The 20,137-nt window shown below is 35.7% G+C and overlaps 1 long non-coding RNA gene across 1 annotated transcript; it reads right to left on the minus strand.

Annotated features, from left to right (window-relative positions):
* Window positions 1-768: 768 nt before the first annotated feature.
* Window positions 769-18,339, minus strand: LOC122116403. Its single transcript, XR_006148955.1, has 3 exons — window positions 18,329-18,339; window positions 17,964-17,969; window positions 769-882 (listed from the first exon to the last, which is right to left on the minus strand). It is a non-coding gene; the product is annotated as an uncharacterized LOC122116403 (long non-coding RNA).
* Window positions 18,340-20,137: the final 1,798 nt, after the last annotated feature.

The raw sequence follows: 20,137 nt of genomic DNA on the forward strand, positions 1-20,137 counted from the left end.
TTAGGTAATATAAAAAATAAGTATAATACCTATCAAGAATTTCACCTTAGGAGAAATTGTGGTTATGCAGGATGTGAAGTATTGTGGCAGATTAGCTGCAGGGGAAGAAAACTCTATCTGACTCTCTCCAAGTCATATCCTGGGAAACACCTATGAGTTCTATCTCCTTCCTAGTAGCTACCATGGCCATTTCATAAGGTAATTGGTGGTCAGTTTGTAGTGAAGACTTCTCCTTAGGGTTAGAAAATATTTGGACCTTTGAAACCAGACAGAGCCACTTGCCCTTTGTGTACTTAGCCTTACCTTTGCACAACAAACTCTTCCTTAAGGTTCCTTGCATATGGATTGTGTCTCATACAACTACTTACACCATAAGATGGCAACATTGTATGTGTGCAGGTCCCTTCCAAAAATCCACTAAATCATAATCCCTAATTTCCCCAATATCAGCCAATTATCATTCCTGAACTCCCACACTCCTTAACCTTAGAAAACTGAAAATTTCTTAATCAAGTGTTTGCTCTTGAGCCACCTACCTTGTGCTTATTATTTCCCTTAACAGTGTACCTTCTCCTATGAAACTCCTTGCTTTGACATTTTACACTTGTATGTATATCATCATTTAATTCTTTTTGAAGATGCCAGAAATTTGGTATCTTCATCTCTGTAACCATTTACTGGTAACAGTATTGTTGGAATGTTTCGTATTGTAAACCATTTGAGAAAACTTGGATGATTTAAACTCTATAAAAAACAGAAAGCATTATGGGTAGAAGCACTTGGAGGCATCTGGTTAGTCTTGTTATTCAAGAACCTGTTCTGGCCCAAGTTATCAGGAAATCTTTGGAAGGTGCAGTAACGTTCACAATAACTAATTCTGCACTTAAAAATCCAATTTCAACTGGGGATGATCAGTTTTGATCACTGACTGCCAAAAAAAAAAAAAAAAGCAAAGTTAAAAAAAAAACAGTGTCCACAGAACTTTATGAACTACACAGTTCTGAATGCAAATCTTACCTCACAAACTCTAACCTAAATCAGAGAGACACATATGTTTAATGAATTATCACTGATTTCTTTTTGTGGCCTACCAGCTAGGGTGGGCTCATGTCCCCTGACACTTGAGTGCCTCGGCTCTAACAGCAGCCAGACCAAGAGTAGGGAAGGTTTGTAATCTACAGCTCAGTAATTGGCTCAACTACATTTTTTTTTTTTGGTTGTTGGTTTCATTTCATTAGCACCAAATCCTTTTGCTCTCAGGAATATTCTCTCAGAGAATTAAAGCACCTGAGATGACGCATACCAGATTCTGAGCTTTCTCATAGGTTCAAAACTTTCATATTATAAATCAACCATAGCTCATTTGACCACCTGGTCTTGAGTCTGTTGACAGTTTCAGAATGACAATCACTTTTAATTTTTTTTTCTTTTGAGAAATTGGCTTGGTTCTCTTTAGAATTGGTGTAAACATGTAATAAATGATTTCAAGTTAATGGTACAACGGAATTATTGCTTTCTTTGATGTACATGTAATAAAGTCAATATACACATTTACATAATTTCTTCAAAATCTTATACCTAATTTGATATTTCTAAAAATTGCACACGAATTTTATGTGTATAACATGTGAAGGTACTATAACTGTGATATTAAAACAGTAAAATATTTAATAAAATTGAAATACTTAAAAAAACAGAAAGTAGTATTGTCCAGATGACAGTGCTGTTGGCAGAAGTTAGGATTAACTTATTATTACAAACACTAATAAAGAATAAAATGAGGTTTCTAAATCTGATCTGGAAGCACTAACTTTATGTTCTCCTATCAGGGTCATGTAAATTCCTATATATTTATGCTTCTCATAAAAAGTACACAAAAGTTTTCAAAAGTGTCTTAAAAATCTAACATATACTAGGGACATATAAATGGAAGGACTGTTGTTTATAAGAGGAAAGAACATTGAATGTATTAATGATTACAAACTACATAGCATAGTCAAACAATAAATAACAATTGGTCAATAAATGATAACTAGGAAAATGTTTTTTCTGAAAAGTTTGTTTGATGAAATTTTTTGTAGGATATAGTAATATTTCAAGGAAATATTTTTCTCACGTTATTCTCAGTGAAGAGATATTTTTGATGATTAAGTCTTGGTTTTAAAAATTATCTTTAATTATACAAAGCTGTTTCAATTCAATGTTTCAGTTTATGAGTGTAATGAATCTCAATCAACATTACCCCTTTCATTATTCTCCTATCCATTGCAATAAAAAAGTAAGCTTCAAGAATAAAAATACTCAATGAAAAACTTTTTATAGTACAGTAAATTGGGCTCTTATTGGACAGAAGGAATTGCCTACATAGTACAGCACCATCCAAAGTGCAAAATCCAGTGAGAATTCAGTAGGCCTTGACTTCAATCCTTGTACCAGAACACACACACACACTCACACACACACATACTCTCTCTCTCTCTCACACACCCATTCAAGCCTTGTACCAGAACACACACATACACACTCACACACACATACTTTCTCTCTCTCACATACACACACACATTCAAGCCTTGTACATGAGCACACACACACACATTCACATACACATATGCTCTCTCTCTCTCTCTCTCTCTCACATACACACACACACACACACACACACACACACACATACACATACATATTAAGTTGATGTATCCCTAAACCAATGAATCTGGAATACTTGTTTAACTTAATGATCAATACTGTTTTGAATGAGTATATAAATTTGATTTTTTGACAACTTCTGAGTAAATTATGACAAATTTCTATTATTATGTGTTAATACTGACATATAGAAAAAATTTATATATTTTCTCATTCTTGGTTGCACTTATAAAATTTTAGCAATTTAAAAGACCATGGACAATGCGTGAGATTTGCTAATGCTATTAAAATAAAATAGGATATATAATTTTATTGTTGAAATTAATAAGAGATAACCACTTTGCCCATGTCCCAGATACTTCTTTAAATTGTCTATACCCATTACATCATTTACTTTTTATAATCCCTTGAAGAATATGTAATTATTAGCCAATTTACTCAATGAAGACCCAAGGCCCCAAGAAAATAAAAACTTTTCTCAAGTTCACACAGAAAAAATGGAATTTGTCTGTATAGTTTGACCCTAGAGCCTGGGTTTCTAATCCTGTGTCAAATACTGGACACTAATCTCCAAAGGCCCATTTAACATATTTATTTGTAACCTTTCCCCAAATTTTCATAAAATATATTATTTCCTTAAAGAAATGTGTTTGAGCAGTTAGAATTCTACTGGCACTGGAAGTAAAATAATGAATAAGAATTAGTTCTTTGGCACAAGAACAGACCTCAGGACCAATGGAATAGAATTGAAAACCCAAAAATGAACCTACAGACTTTAGCCATCTAATTTTCGATAAGGGAGCTAAAAAAATAGAATGGAAGAAAGACAGCCTGTTCAGTAAATGGTGCTGGCAAAATTGGTTAACTACTTGCAGAAAACTAAAGCTAGATCCTTATATATCACCCTGCACCAGAATCAACTCCAAATGGATCAAAGACCTCAGAGTCAAAGCAGACACCTGAAAACATTACAGAATGGAATAGGAGAAACCCTAGTTCTTGTTGGCACATGCCGAAATTTTCTTAATAGAGACCCAGAAACACAACAAATCAAAGAAATGTTGGACAAATGGGATTGCATGAAATTGCAGAGCTTCTGTATGGCAAAGGACATAGATTGCAAGATCAATAGAAAGCCCACAGATTGGGAGAAGATCTTCACTAGCCATACAACAGACAAGGGTCTCATATCTAAAATATACCTGGAACTCAAAAAATTAAATCCCCCAACAACAAATCTTCAAAGAAAGAACTGCCCAATAAATAAGGGGGCTAAAGACTTAAAGAGAAACTTCTCTGAAGAGGAAAGAAGGATGGCCAATAGACACATGAAGAAATGCTCAACCTCCCTAGCCATAAAAGAAATGCAAATCAAAACAACATTGAGATACCACCTCACCCCAGTTAGAATGGCTAGAATCAAGAACTCTAATAACAACAGATGCTGGAAGGGATGTGGACAGAAGGGAACCTTACTGCATTGTTGGTGGGAGTATAAACTTGTTCAACCACTTTAGAAAGCATTATGGAGGTTCCTCAAAAGACTCCATCCACATAGAGCTCCCCTATGACCCAGCAATCCCACTTTTGGGCATTTACCCAAATGTTCACAAACAAGACCACACCAAAGCTACCAGCACTACTATGTTTATTGCAGCTTATTTACCATAGCTAAGATATGGAACCAACTCGGATTCCCCTCAGTAGATGAATGGATCAAGAAAATGTGGTATATCTACACAATGGAATTCTATTCCTCCATCAGAAAAAAATGACATTGCCTCATTTGTTAGGAAATGGAAAGACTTGGAAAAAATTCTATTAAGTGAAGTAAGCCAGGCCCAAAGAAACATAGTTCCCATGGTTTCGCTTATTTGCAATAACTAGTATATGTCTGAGTCACGCAGGAAAGGTCAGATAAGTTGATGTTAGGGAAATGAACCCTAAGATATGCATTCAAATGTTTTCTTTTTATTTCATGTGATTGTTTTTTAACACACTTATAAGATTATTTCCTTGTTACTTTGTCCCTCCCCCACGGCATAACCCCTGCTTTCACTGTAATTGATGGCGTTATAATTTGTGGAGGGGAAGGGAAAAAACAAATCGTTTATAAACAAAATCGTTTGTAAACAAATCGTTTATAAACGAAAGGTTTATAGGGATACAGGTGAACCCATTGCAACAATGAGATGTACATATGGTTATGTGGAAAACGAACTTTACAACTTTGGTGGGGGGCAGAAAGGAGGATTGGGTAGGGAGCAGGGGGAAGATGGGAAGGGATGGGAAGGGGAAACAAAGGAAGAGGCTACAATGCTGGATAAAGAATGTACTCATTATCTTGCCCATGTAATTGTAACCCCTGTGTACAGTATTTTCATAATAAAAAAAAAGAAAGATAGATGGGGATGGGAAGGTGGCTCAGTGGTAGAGTGCTTGCCTTGCATGCATGAGGCCTTGGGTTTGATTCCTCAGCACCACATAAGCACAAAGAAAAAACCCGGAACTGGCGCTGTGGCTCAAGTGGTAGAGAGCTAGCCTTGAGCTGAAGAGCTGAGGGACAGCGCCCAGGCCCAGAGTTCAGGCCCCATGACCAGACCCAAGGAATAGAAAGAAAGAAAGAAAGAAAGAAAGAAAGGAAGGAAGAAAGAAAGAAAGATTTTTAAGTCTCCTGTCATTCTCCAGTTGGTTGTAAGATGATTATAGGAGCCAAAACACCTGAATGCATAATACCCTGTAGCTGATAACACAGACATAGATTTATAGCCTCAGAATTGTATATAGCCAGTCATTTTAAGCAGAAAACAGAAAAATGACAGGAAAAGTGTTCAAGTATAGACAGATTCAAGGTATAATATGTAACAAAAGCCTGGACAATGTACAGTCTAAGATCATGCAGAACCTTTTGGGTTTTATTATGTAGCTTTCTCTTTAAATTCATGGACAGATAGCTGAAGGATTTTTTTTTTTTGTGAAAATAATGTACAGAGGGGTTACATTTAGATGGGCAAGATAATGAGTACATTTCTTATCAAACATTGTAGCCTCCTCCTTTGTTTCCCCTTTCCATCCCTTCCCATCCTCCCCCAGCCCCCCCCACCCAATCCTCCCCGCAGCCCCCCCCACCAAAGTTGTAAAGTTCATTTTTCGACATAACTACTTGTACATCTCATTGTTGCAATGGGTCCACCTGTATCCCTATTTAAACGATTTGTTTTTCCCCTTTCTGTCCACAAAAATAATACCGACATCAAATACAGTGAAAGTAGGAGTTATACCGTGGGGGAGGGACATACAAAGCAACAAAATAATAATCTTATAAATGTGTTAGAAACAATGGCATGAAAGAAAAAAATCATTTGAATACATATCTTAAGGTTCATTTCCCTAACATCACCTTGTCTGACCTTTTCTGCTTGACTCAGACATATACTAGATATTGCAAATAAGGGAAACCATGGGACCTATGTTTCTTTGGGCCTGGCTTACTTCACTTAATATAATTTTTCCAAGTCTTTCCATTTCCTAACAAATGGGGCAATGTCATTCTTTCTGATGGAGGCATAGAATTCCATTGTGTATATTTACCACATTTTCTTTTTTTTTTTTTTTGGTCGGTCCTGGGGTTTGAACTCTGGGCCTGGGCGCTGTCCCTCAGCTCTTCAGCTCAAGGCGAGCACTCTACCACTTGAGCTACAGCGCCACTTCCGGTTTTCTGGTGGTTTATTGGAGATAGGAGTCTCATGGTCTCTCCTGCCCGGGCTGGCTTTGAACCGCGATCCTCAGATCTCAGCCTCCTGAGTAGCTAGGATTACAGGCGTGAGCCACCAGCGCCTGGCTTATACCACATTTTCTTGATCCATTCATCTACTGAGGGGCATCTGGGTTGGTTCTATATCTTAGCTATAGTAAATATTGCTGCAATAAACATAGTTGTGCTGGTAGCTTTAGTGTGGTCTTGTTTGTAAACATTTGGGTAAATGCCCAAAAGTGGGATTGCTGGGTCATAGGGTAGCTCTATGTGGAGTCTTTTGAGGAACCTCCATACTACTTTCCAAAGTGGTTGAACAAGTTTACACTCCCACCAACAATGCAGTAAGGTTCCCTTCTGTCCACCTCCCAGCTGAAGGAATTTTTTAATCATGAGAAAATCTCTAAGAAATACTAGAAAAATACTGACTGCTATAAAAAATAAGAGAAAAATAATGAAAAAAGTAGGTACTATGGAATAAGCTGACATTTACTAAAATCCTAGTGATATATATGTGTGTACAAATGGAAAAATCTCTGAAAAATACAATAAACTCATAATGTTCTTACTGCCTCTGAGAATGGAGATTTAGAGCCTAGCATTACCATTATACTCTTTCTATATTATTTTCTTTCTAGTGTAGCATTACTTTTCCAAATCAACAAAAAGTGTAGAAAGCATGAATTTTGGTTAACAAAATTAGTTAGAATCCAGATCTGTGATACTGGAGAAGTGATTTCATCTCTTCTTATATGTATGTAGGAATCATAATTATGCATGCACATGGTTTTAAGGTATAAATTAACAAAAATGCTTAAGACATTGTCTGTTACAGAGTAAACACTCCCTTTCTCCTAGTACTATTAGCTTTGCCTCTATGAAATTCACACAGGCCAGAAGAATCCAATAGTTAACTGACTTCCAAAACCTGTTCTTTGTTATACTTGGCAAGTTAAATGTCTTTTAAAGTCTCATGTGTTAAAAGTTGGTTGACCACCTGATGGTTCTCCTGGAAGCTGACAGATACTTTAAAAGTTGTGCCCTGGTGGAAGGAAATTGGGTGGTTGAGCCTGGGTTCCTGAAGAGAACATGGGCACTTCAGTTTTTCTACCTCTCTGTGCTTCTTGGCTGCTGTGAGGTGATCAGCTTTGCTCTGCAATATGCTCCCTTTCATGGTGTTCTGCCTCTCCAAAACACAGAAGAATAATACTAAATGACTGCAGACTGCAAATTCTGAAACCTCAAAATTAATGTTTTACATTATCTCTGATATGTTGTCAGTCATGTAAATCTGACTCACTTCTGCATGCACATTGAATTTATTTTACTAGGTTACTTTCTTTCTTTAATCCTCTGCTTACTTATTGTAAATGAATACACTCTAGTAGCAGGGTCATAGTTGGACCCATGCCACAGCCATGAAAATGATATCTCTCAATTTGTGGATACTTTCAGATAATATGTGGTGATTATAGAGAACAACAGCAAAGAAAAATCTCTAGTGTCCATGTCTTGGAGTTCCCCCTATAGTTTGTACCCTATTGTCATTGCATTTCATTTTGGTACCCTGGGTATTGTACGTACATTTATCTGAACTAGGGAAGGGAAGGGAAACAACAAAATGGTGAGACAAAGGACAAAGGGTGAACCTTCACAATAGCAATACTCACAAGACAATATGTTGAAAATGATCTGTAAAACTTATGGAGGGGAGTGGGGAGAGGGAAAGAGGGAAAAAATGAGGGAAGGAGTGACAAGTTAGACAAGAAATGTAATCACTACCTTACTTATGTAACTGTAACCCCTCTGTACATCTACTTAACAATAAAATTGATAAAAAAATGACTATAGATATAGGCTGCTTTCATAACTATTTTTATTATTAGTGGACATAAAGAAGAGAGAGGAAAACTTCCATGCTAAACGGTCTTTTACTACATGGTGATACATTTGTTTTATAATTTTTAGTATTTTTATAACTCTGAATATGATCTCTCCTATCAAGATGTAGGTCCCACAAACGTCTTGTTACAGGCAGTGTGAAACCTGCAGATGCCATGGCATTAGTTCTGCAGATAGGCTATTAGATTAGGTCATTTTAGTGTGCCTAATATCAAGTCAGAATAGTATTTCTTCCTGATATTTAGCTACATGTTTCTAATGAGCTGCAGTTGATAGGCAACATGAATGGTGAGATGGTACAGGACTAGTATGTTGTCACAGGCCAAAATGACTTACTGGAAAGATTTTCCTGTGATACTGACAGAATAAGAAACACTCTAATAAGACCAATAGAGTTTCCATATTGCTTCAGATAGTTTCCTTTGTAAGAGCAGAAATAGCCAAACCACACTATCCTCTTGAAGAAATATATATATATATATCCACCTAATCAGGCTTTAGGGTTTGACTGTATGATAGACACTACAGTTTATTGGAGGTGGCATTTTTTACCCTAAAGATTACTTTTATCTAATTTTTATTGTCTTGAAGTACTTATACAAAGGAGTTGCCATTCAACAAAGCAGTTTGTGAATATATTGCATATTGATCAATGTCACCCCTTTCAATATTCTCATCCACTCCTCCCACCACAACCCTCCCCTTACTTTTCTTTTCTTTCCTTTCCTTTCCTTTTCTTTTCTTTTCCTTGCTTCTCCTTTTTTATATCTGTCATGAGGCTTGAACTCAGGGCTTGGGTGCTGTCCTTGAACTCTTTTTGTCTGAAGGATGTCACTCTACTACTTTCAGTCACAGATGCACTTCTGGTTTTTGAGGGTTACTTGGGGATAAGAGTCTCCGACAACTATTATCTGCAGCATTGTTTTCCATAGCCAAAATATGGAATCAACCCAGATATCCCTCAGTGGATGAATGGATCAAGAAAGTGTAGTACACAATGAAATTCTATTCATCTATCAGAAAGAATGATACTGCACCATTTGTAAGGAAATGGAAAGACTTGGAAAATGTAAACCAGAACCAAAAAAACATAGGCTGCATGGTTTCCCTCATTTGTGATAACTAGAATGTGCTTATAAATCTATGAGAAAACACACTGAATGATATATACATATATGTACACACATTGGGACATGATAAATTACATGGGACTCTAGACATTTACTCTAAGGCCATGGAAGGTTATGCATAGGAGTATTTGACAAAGTCTCAATAGTTATGTGCATATGATCATATAAAATAATATTCTATGACATGAACTCCAAGAAAATGAAACAAGAGACAATTTTTGGTTGCCATTGTTCCTGTTTTTCTCTAGTTTTCCTTTTTTGTTAGTATAATTTTCCTTGTTTGTTGGTTTTTTAGTATTTGGAAGGGTAAAGGAGGGCACAGAAAAGTTGGAACAATGGTGAACAAATATAACAGTAGTACTGACTAGACACTATGTGGAAAATGAACTGTACATCTTGTGGGTAGGGACAAAGGGGAAAAACAAGGAGAAAGCGATGGAAGGGGAGACATTATTCAAAAAGAATTTACTCATTACCTGATTCATGTAATTGCAACCCCTCTGTATATCAATAATATAAAAAAGAACAGTCTGCCTGAGTTGGCTTCAAATTGTGGTCTTCAGATCTCAGCCTCTTGAGTAGCTAGGACTACAGGTGTGAGCCAACAGAACCTGGTTCACTTTTCTTATTTTTTAGGTTATGTATTGAATATTTTGATATTTAGCAAAGTAGTTTATGCATACAATGTGTTTTGATCTCTGTCATCACTTAACCATCCTCACCCATTCAATCCACCCCTTACCTTATATTTTTCAATTCTGTGGTATGCACAATGAATTCTTTCCTACATTCTCTCCTTTATTCTTCTACCCCTCTCCCCTTACCTCCAACCTCCCCTCTTGCAAATACCAATTTTCTAGTACTTATTTGTTGGGATTTGACTTGTCTTTTTAATGAATTATACTATCTATGCTGTCCATAGAGTCCACTACACTTTAGTTAATCATATATGACCTCTTGCTTACCTCCCAGTTTACTTATGCTTTATAAGCACATTATAGCTACCACAAATGAGGGAAAATATGCAACCTATGTTTCTTTGAGTCTGGCTTAGTTCGTGTAAGATAAAATTTTCAAGTCTTTCCATTTCCTTATGATTTCTTCCTGATGGATGAGTAGAATTCCATTGTGTATATATACCACATTTTGTTGACCCATTCATTTATTGTGGTCTTTGATCTGCTCTTTATTTAGGTCTCCAATGTAACACAGCTTGTTTGAACATATAGAATCTTATCTGGTTTTTTCTATATGATGTCAAATACATTATTTATTGTGACTAACCAGTGTTCTCATTATACTAATTAGCTAGTGATTCCAGTTGTACAAGTGCTAATAAAATTCAAGGTTCCATCAGTATGTTCCTGACTGCAGCATTCAGATATATATAGACCCATTAGCTTACCAATTTTTGGATTTCTACTTAGTATACTGAGTTCAGATGGATCTTGATATCTACACAGGTGATAAAATATGTGATTTTTTCAGTAGGTTGCATCCAGTTCATGAGCTGCGGAGCCTGTGAATTTCCTGAATCTGTCCTGGGCCTATTCCTGAATCTGCCCAGATTGTATTGCCTAAGCAATTGAAGCAACCCAGTGGGTCCAGCTGCTCTGCCATTATACTACTCATGATGGCTTGTGAGTTGAGTATCATGAAGAAAAATGTGTTCGCAGAGCCAATGCAGCAGCTTATCATGAGTACTGATAGGAAGGGGTTGAGCTACCAAGAATAAAGGAGATTGAATACTATTAAAAGAGTTTATTTGTAACTATGAAAATTAAAGAAAACTAGCTCAGAAAACAAAACAATCTCGTCACCTAATCCTATGTATCATTCCTGGAATCTCTCATAACCATTAAGATATAAATACTGGTATATAATTACTATCTATGTCTCAAATATGCTCATGGGGCTGGGAAGATGGCTGAGTGGTAGAGTGCTTACATGAGGCCCTGGGTTCGATTCCTCAGCACCATATAAATAGAAAAAGCCAGAAGTGGTACTATGGCTCAAGTGGTAGAGTGCCAACCTTGACCTGAAGAGCTGAGGGACAGCACACAAGCCCAGAGTTCAAGCCCCACAACCAACAAAAAACAATTAAATATGCTCATAATTTACTAAGGCATGTGCATTTCCCTTGCAGTGCCTAGAACCTAATATTGAATGTGATAGTATTAAAAGGTGGGGTTGTTTGAGATTAAGTAATAAATACTCTACCTTTTTGAGCAGGATTAATGTTCTCATAAGAGACTTGTGAGTGATTTCTTATCCTTTGATGTGTGCAGACATAAGTTTCACACTGTCTACTGCCGACTGTGTTGCAACCCCAGAATGCTATCTAGGAAGCAGAATTAGAATTTATCAGGTATTAGATCTCTAGTTGCTTTAATCTTGTATTTCCCAGCTTCCAGAAATGTGAGCAATAAATTTCTGGAATTGTAAATGTGATGTACAAAGGGCTTATAGTTACATAAGTCAGATAATGAATACATTTCTTTTGAACAGTGCCACTCATTCCCACATGGTCTGTCAGTATTTTATCCACCTTCTTCCTTCCCCCTCAAGTTGTACAGTTCACTTCTGATATAGTGTGTAGGGAGTACACTGCTGAATTAGTTCACCTTTTGTTCCACCTTTTCTGTGCTTCCCCTTCTGCTCATCAGATAAACCTACATACAAGACAAAGGGAACAGAAATTTAAAAAAATAGTGACAATAGGAAAAAAATAGAAAAAAGGAAAAAGAAAGAACAGCAAACAGTAACAATAAAAATCTCTTATTTCCAGTTCTTGGAGTTCATTTCAATAAGCATCATTTCATATGATCATAAGCACATAGTTATGGAGCCCTTGCTATCCTCTCCTAAAAATATCCTCCTTTGGTCTTACTGTGTGAATTTTTAGAGTCTTATTTAATTAATCATAACAAGTATAATTTTGGGTTTACTTATAGATTTATAGACACAATCTAATTACTACAAATGAGGGAACCGTGCAACCTATGTTACTTTGGATCTGGCTTACTTCCTTAATATAATTTTTTGTATGTCCTTCCATTTCTTTATGAATAGAGCAATGTCATTCTTTCTGCTGGAAACATAGATTTCCATTTTGTATACCACATTTTCTTGAGCCATTCATCCACTGAGGAGCATCTGGTTCATTCCATATCTTTGCTATGGTAAACAATACTGCAATGAACATGGTTGTGCTAGTGGCTTTAGTGTGGCCTGGTTTGTGGTCAATTGGTTAAATGCCCAGGAATGGGATTAATAGGCCATTGGGAAGCTCTATGTTTAGTCTTAGTCTCCATACTGCTTTCCAGAGTAGTTGAACACGTTTACATTCCAACCAAGAGTGTAGTAATAGTGTTTCCTTTTGACCACATCCCAGCATATGTTATTGTTAGTTTTCTTGAAAATGGCCATTCTAACTTGGGTGAGGTTGAATTTCCATATTGTTTTGATTTGAATTTCTTTTATGGTCAGAGATGTTGAAAATTTCTTCATGTGTCTATTGGCCATTCTTTAATTGTTTAGCCCACTTATTAATTGGGTTGTTGCTTCTTTGAGGATTTTTCTGGGAAGGTTTAGTATATTGAGCTCTAAATATATTTTAAATATGAGGCCCTTGTCTGATGCATAGTTTGTAAAAATCTTTACTTATTCTGTGGGCTTTCTTTTTATCTTGAAAGCTATATCCTTAGTCATGCAGAAACTAATTTTTTAAGAATTAGTCAGTCTCAGGTATTTTATCATCACAGAGTGAGTGGAATAAGGCATGGATTAGTTAAAAAATAAAATCTGTCTTAGATATTAATATTGATTACAAATTAAGGTATAAATCCTATGATGAAATAAATTTGCTTTTTTCCTCAGTTTTTTATGGTTTAAATTCAAGTAAGTGTAGCTGGCAAGAGAGCTATAGAAAGAGCTGACAATATCTTTGAAAGACTATTCAAAATAGAGTGGAGTCAATGCTTCAAATTTTTGTATTATTTCTTAAGAGTTATCTATTGACAATATGTGTGTGTGTGTATATATGCATATATATATATGCAGTTAAATACTGTGGCACATATTTACTCTTTTTACCTAGAAATATAGTTTGTATTTTAACATGGAATGAATTTTAGTATAATATTCACTGAACTATTCAGTTACAATATTTCCCAAATATAATTATCATATCTTAATGGCCTATTTTCCAATGATGACAACTTTTTGTATTTTGAAAGTAAATCAATACAGTATAACAGTTTTAAAAATAATGAAGAGAGGGCTGGGAAGGTGGCTCAGTGGTAGAGCGCTTGCCTTGCATGCATGAGGCCCTGGGTTTGATTCCTCAGCACCACATAAGCAGAAAAAAAAGCCAGAAGTGGCGCTGTGGCTCAAATGGTAGAGTGCTAGCCTTGAGCTGAAGAGCTGAGGGGTAGTGCCCAGGCCAAGAGTTCAGGCCCCATGACTGGACCAAAAAAAAAAAATAATGAAGAGAACTGATGACTCTTTTACAAATATGGAATAAAAAGAATCTGCTTCAACACTAAAGTAGAAAGCAGGGAACCGGTGGCTCACACCTGTAAGCCTAGCTACTCAGGAAGCTGAAGTCTGAGGATCGCGGTGCAAAGCCAGCCTGAGAAGGAAACTCCATGAGACTCTTATCTCCAATAAACCACTAGAAAACCAGAAGTGGTGCTGTGGCTCAAGTGGTAGATCGCTAGCCTTGAGCTGGAGAGCTCAGGAACAGCGCCCAGGCCCAGAGTTCAAGCCCCACGACCGACAAATGTTTTAAAAAGCACATAAATGTCATTTAACTTTTAACTTTACCTTTTTAACTTTTCAAAATAGACATAAAGGGTTGGAGGTGTTGCTCAGGTGGTAGAGTGACAGCCAATGAGCAAAAGTGTCAGATACAGAGTTTGAGTTCTGGTATCAGAATAAAAATGTATGCATAAGGGACTGAGCATGTGGCATGTAGAATACTTGCCTAGCATGTTCAAGGTCTTTGGCTTTGATTATAAAATATCTATCTGTTAGAATATCACCATCTCCTTCTTCTATCTACCTCCATATTAGAATTCAAGGTTCACAATACTCCTTATAAAGGTGATGTTTAGTATATGCTTGTGATAGTCCTAGCAGAGGATCACAATAGCTCAATAGTAATAACATATGACCATAAAAATGATGCTAAACAAAATGAACTCCAAGGTATGGAAACAAAAGGGGTTTTTATTTTTCTTATTTTTTAATGTACTGTGTGAAGTTATTTCTCTTTTCTTTTGTTCCTCCTCCCTTTGCTTTATCACTTGTTGTCAGTGTTTTTTTTTTTTTTTTTTTAAATTCTGGTAACCTGTGTCTTGTATGTAAATATATATATATATATATATATATATATATATATATACATACATATATATATGTGTGTGTGTGTGTGTGTGTGTGTGTGTGTGTGATTTGGGGAATAGAAGGGGAATGACAAAATGGTAAGACAAAGGGTGAACCAATGCTACAGTGAATATTCTGGTTTCTTTCAGATCGCATAAATCTTTCACCTTTTACCAATGCTGCAGTGATACTCACAAGAAATTATGTTGGAAATGTACTTCACAGTTTTGTGGGGAGAAGTTGGGGGAGGGAAAGTTAGAGGAAATGAGGTGAAGTAACAATGTTTGACAAGAAATATACTCATTACTTTACTTAGATAATTGTAACCCCTCTGTACATCACGTTTACAATGAAATAAAATAAAATTTTAAAAAGAGATGATGTTAAATTAGGACTCTTTTAAAAATTATATCCTCACCCTAAGTTCATTTGCAACATAGTCTCTAGTGAATATCACTGTTGCATTGTTTCCTAAAACCAACCTCAGTAACAAATTCACATTAAATTCCAATGAATTACAATACAATCTAATGAAATAAGAAAATTGTTTTATTCTCTATTGTGTCTTTGTTAGACAGCTTGTATTATAAATAATTTCTTCTTTCACTGAACTCTATTCCTAGTCTTCTTCTGGTACTCACATTTACAACCTAATTTAGGTGACAGTAATTTGTATGCAAATTTTGTCCTTTGACTGAAGTGTATACTCCTCAAATGAAGAGAATGTAATCTATCTTTGAATTACCTAGTATCTATTACATTGTTGAGTCCATTCAAAAACATTATCAGGTCTAATGTTAACATGTTTATCTTTTAATTCACCATTGATTCATTTCTTCAAAAAACTTTTACTTAAGCACTTTTAATGTGAAGGTGAGCTCCTACTTATAAGACCTACAGCGATTAACAGAATACATTATTTCTACCTTGTGAATATATGATTATCAATAAATTATTTTATTACAATTTAAGAAGTGAAGCTGGACATTTTGTCACAAGATCTAATTACAGGACTTGAAAAGCAGAATGATAGAGTTAAGTGGTAAGTCTGAGCTATACAGTAAGATCCTTTCTCAAAAGAAACAAAAAAATGTAATAATTAGAAAGAAGGAAATTTAATAGTTGTCAATGGTTATATACATCATCTCCTTACAACTTCATTGTTCTACTCAAAAACATATTGTGAGCTTGGTATGGTGGCACAAACTAGCTTGTTCCACAGGATGAGGCAGGAAGATCTGTTGCGCTCAAGAGTTTGAGGACAACCTGGCTCATCCCATCTCAAAAAACAAAACAATCATATTGAGGCTCCCCACTTTTGTAGGAGAGGTCATCATATAGATAAGGAAGTTACTCCTATCAGTTAATTTATTTTTCCAAATGTATGTCTGTGAAATGAATAGTATAATCAAGCAACAAGTGGTTACTAAATGCCAGTTCTGAGACAAGCATTCTGCTGAGAATTAAACACTTCAGAGGTTTAAGATGTTATGCCTGTCCTGACAGTAATTGATAAAATACAAAGGAAACAATAAATACAGATTCAGAATTCCCAGAAAAGATAATGACAGAGTTTAGTTTTGAATGGAAGCAGGTGTTTATAAAACAGAGAATGATGTCAAGTATGCAGTATAGGCAGAGGAGACTAAAAGAAGTTAAAATCAGACCACAAAGCTCTTATACTTAAAACATTTTTCATCATAGAAGCTATACAAACTGATGAAATGCTGACTTACCTACCCCAGCATTGTATATCATTTCACATTTTTCCTCGATTTTTAAATGAAATACTCTAAAACAAGTTCTTCCTTTTCACTTGGGTTGCAAAGCAAGCCTTTCATTCTCAGACCCAAATATTACATAGAAGAGTAATGAGTTTAAGTACTAGTTCCATAAAACTTTTTGCTTCACTTCATTTACGCCAGTCATAATGTTTGTTTTTTTTTTTTTTTGAAAATACCATACAGAGGGGTTACAATTACATGGGCAAGATAATGAGTACATTTCTTATCAAGCATTGTTGCCTCCTCCTTTGTTTCCCCTTCCCATCCCTTCCCAGCTCTCCCTCCCTCCCCCCCCACCAAAGTTGTGAAGTTCGTTTTTCTACATAACATCTTGTACATCTCATTGTTGCAATGGGTCCACCTATATCTCTATTTAAACAATTGTTTTTTTCCCTTCCAATCCACAAAGTATACCAACCAAATACAGTGAAAACAAGGGTTATACCGTGGGTGAGGGACATACAAAGCAACAAAGAAATCATCTTATAAATATGTTAGAAACAATCGCAAGAAAGAAAAAAATCATTTGAATCTTGGGGTTCATTTTGCCTAACATCAATTTATCTGAGCATTTCTACTTATCTCAGACATATACTAGTTATTGCAAATAAGGGAAAGTGTGGGGCATATATTTCTTTGGGCCTGGCTTACTTCACTTAATATAATTTTTTCACAGTGCTTACTTTTAAGATAAAAATCAGTGAAAAGCAAATTTATTGTTTTTTAAAGTCACATAACTGAACATTCTCATTGCAGTATTGTAAGAATTTCACTAGATACACAACTGCATTCATTTCCTTATATTTTATATCTCTCAATGATATACTATGCACAAAATCTTATTTGGTCATCTGCCTCATGAGCTTGAATTGTGGATGAGTACTTACAGAATGCATACAGAAAGAAGGATTAATAATAAATATGGAATATAACAGTTGAAATCTATGCTTTCTGATATATTTGATAGCTTATTTTGCTATCCTAATTAGTAGGGACTAAAATTTGCACCCCAAAACACTCATTTATAATAGAGTTGGTTCCAAGTGGGCGCTATTGGGAGTTAGTAGGAAATTTAGGAAAGGGGCCTAGTGATAGATCCTTAGATCATTGAGATGAGAATCCCTAAAGAGATTTTTGGGATGTTGATAATTTTTTCTCTTACTTTGCTTCCTGACTCATGATATAAGCATTTTGGGTATGGGAATCACCACAATTTGCTGCCATTGCACTCTCAAAGCAAAAGAGTCAAGTGATGGGAATTTCTAAAATGTAAGCCAAAATAACTCTTTTCTCTTTATACATTAAATATCTCATATACATTATTATAGTAATGGGAAGCTGAATAATACAATTAACTCATCACTCTCTTGTTGGGTGGTAAGTAGAGAATGAAAATAAGCAATGCTGAAAGGTCCAGAGGAAGATGGCAGAGGAAAAACTGGGGGCTAAACAAGTGCTCACCTAGAAACCAGGGTAAAAGTTTCAGTGAAAAGTCCAAGTCCTTCATGGAATCTACAAACAGAAAGCTGAGGGAATCTTAGGCGGCCACAAAGGGAATGCTGAATGAAGCCTAACAGAAAGAAAGGGTGTCCAATGAAACTATAATCAATCAACTAAAGGACTTGAGAATGAACACTGAAAACCAAATTAAGGAGGTAAAGAAGTCCACCCAAAATGTAAAACAAAGCTTCAACAAATAATTTGAAGCCATCAAATCTCACAAATTACAAGGAAAGGAAATGAAACACAAAGTAGAAAGTTTGACAGTACATTAGACCAGGCAGAAGACCAAGTCTCTGGCATTGAACACAGCCAAGACATTATAGAGAAAGAATAAATAGGGCTGGGAAGGTGGCTCAGTGGTACAGTGCTTGCCTTGCATGCATGAGGCCCTGGGTTCGATTCTTCAGCACCACATAAGCAAAAAAAGCAAAAAAAAAAAAAAAAAAGAATAAATAAGTATCCAAGACAAATTCAAGAAATTAGAGATCTATACAAGATTTAAAAACACCAACAGAATGCCAAATTTAAGGGTAATAGGTGTAGAGGAGAGTCTAGAGACAGAAGTGAAAGGTCTAGGAAATTAATTTAACAGGATACTAGCAGACAACTTCCCAAATATGAAAAAGATAGGCCTATTCATATACAAGAATCCTTTAGAACCCCAAATAGACCAGACCAGAATGGGATATCCCACCATCATATTGTAATCTGTACAGGTTCAATAGCTACCATGGAAAGGATCCTTAAAGGTGTCAGGGATGAAAGATCAATCACCTATAAAGGGAAAACAATCAGAATAACTTTAGATTTCTCAGCAGAGACAATGAACGCAAAAAGAGCCTGGAATGATATATACCATGCCCTAAAGACAAAGAATTCTCAACCAAGAATACTGTACCCAGCTAAACTCTCCTTCATAATGGAAGGTCAAATAAAAACCTTCCACAGCAAAGAAAAATTGAAACAATATATCTCCACCAAACCAACCCTCCAAAAGATACTTAAAGATGTCCTACACATAGAAATACAAGAAGAGCATGCCAAGAAACAACCCCCAAACAGAGAATCCAAGCCCAGAATTCAAGCCCCGCGACTGAAAAAAAAATCCACTTGAATGCTACATACATAAACACGCGCACACACACACACACACACACACACACACACACACACACACACACACACACACACAATCAAGAAGTTGGCCTCCTATTTTAAGCCTATATTTACAATCAAGGAGTCTGAGTTCTAGTGTTAGAGAAACTTCCATCTATTGATTTCAATAAAATCAATGCAGTTCTCGTCTGTTTATCTATCTCTAACCCAAAGAGCATAAGCTGCATTAGCATTAATGTTCATAGTGTCTGTTGTATTTTATATTTTTTATATTTTTATATTTTATATTTTTTATATTTAAATTGAGTAAGGTATTTATGAAGTGTTCTTTTCCTAAGAGAGTCTCTGAATTTTCTACTGGTGTTTTAAGTTGAGAGGTCTTAGATAACAAATTTTGAGTATTTTGAATTTAAAATTTAGTTACTCTTATTATAGGTAAATTTCTGTCACTGTTATTATTACATTTCCAACACAGTATTCTTTCCAAGTGGTGAAATGTCTATTGTCTAGACCATTTCCTTCCTTCCTACCTTCTTCCGTTCCTTCCTTCCATCCTTCCCCCCTTCCTTCCTTCTAGAGTGCAAGAGATCAAACCCAGAGCTCCATGCATGCTAGGCAAGCACTTTAGGACTATATTATTTTTAGAGTTCTTCTTTGATCATAGAATATTTAGTGGATAAACAGATTTTGTTTATTTGTAACTAAACTATTACTTTAACATTATATTTTCTCTGTATTTTGGAAGATGATGGCAAAGATATGTAATCTTAAAAGCCAACTCACAAGTCCTCTTATGCCATTTAAAAATAACACTGATAAATGGATTATATTTCTAATGGAGAAATACAATAGGATTCCTGATCTATTTAGCAATTAATGTGGCTGTGGGAAGAGAACCAAAGCAATCATTT

This window comes from Dipodomys spectabilis, unplaced genomic scaffold (genome assembly GCF_019054845.1).
Source record: "Dipodomys spectabilis isolate Male_0828 unplaced genomic scaffold, ASM1905484v1 ptg000132l, whole genome shotgun sequence".
NCBI lineage: Eukaryota > Metazoa > Chordata > Mammalia > Rodentia > Heteromyidae > Dipodomys > Dipodomys spectabilis.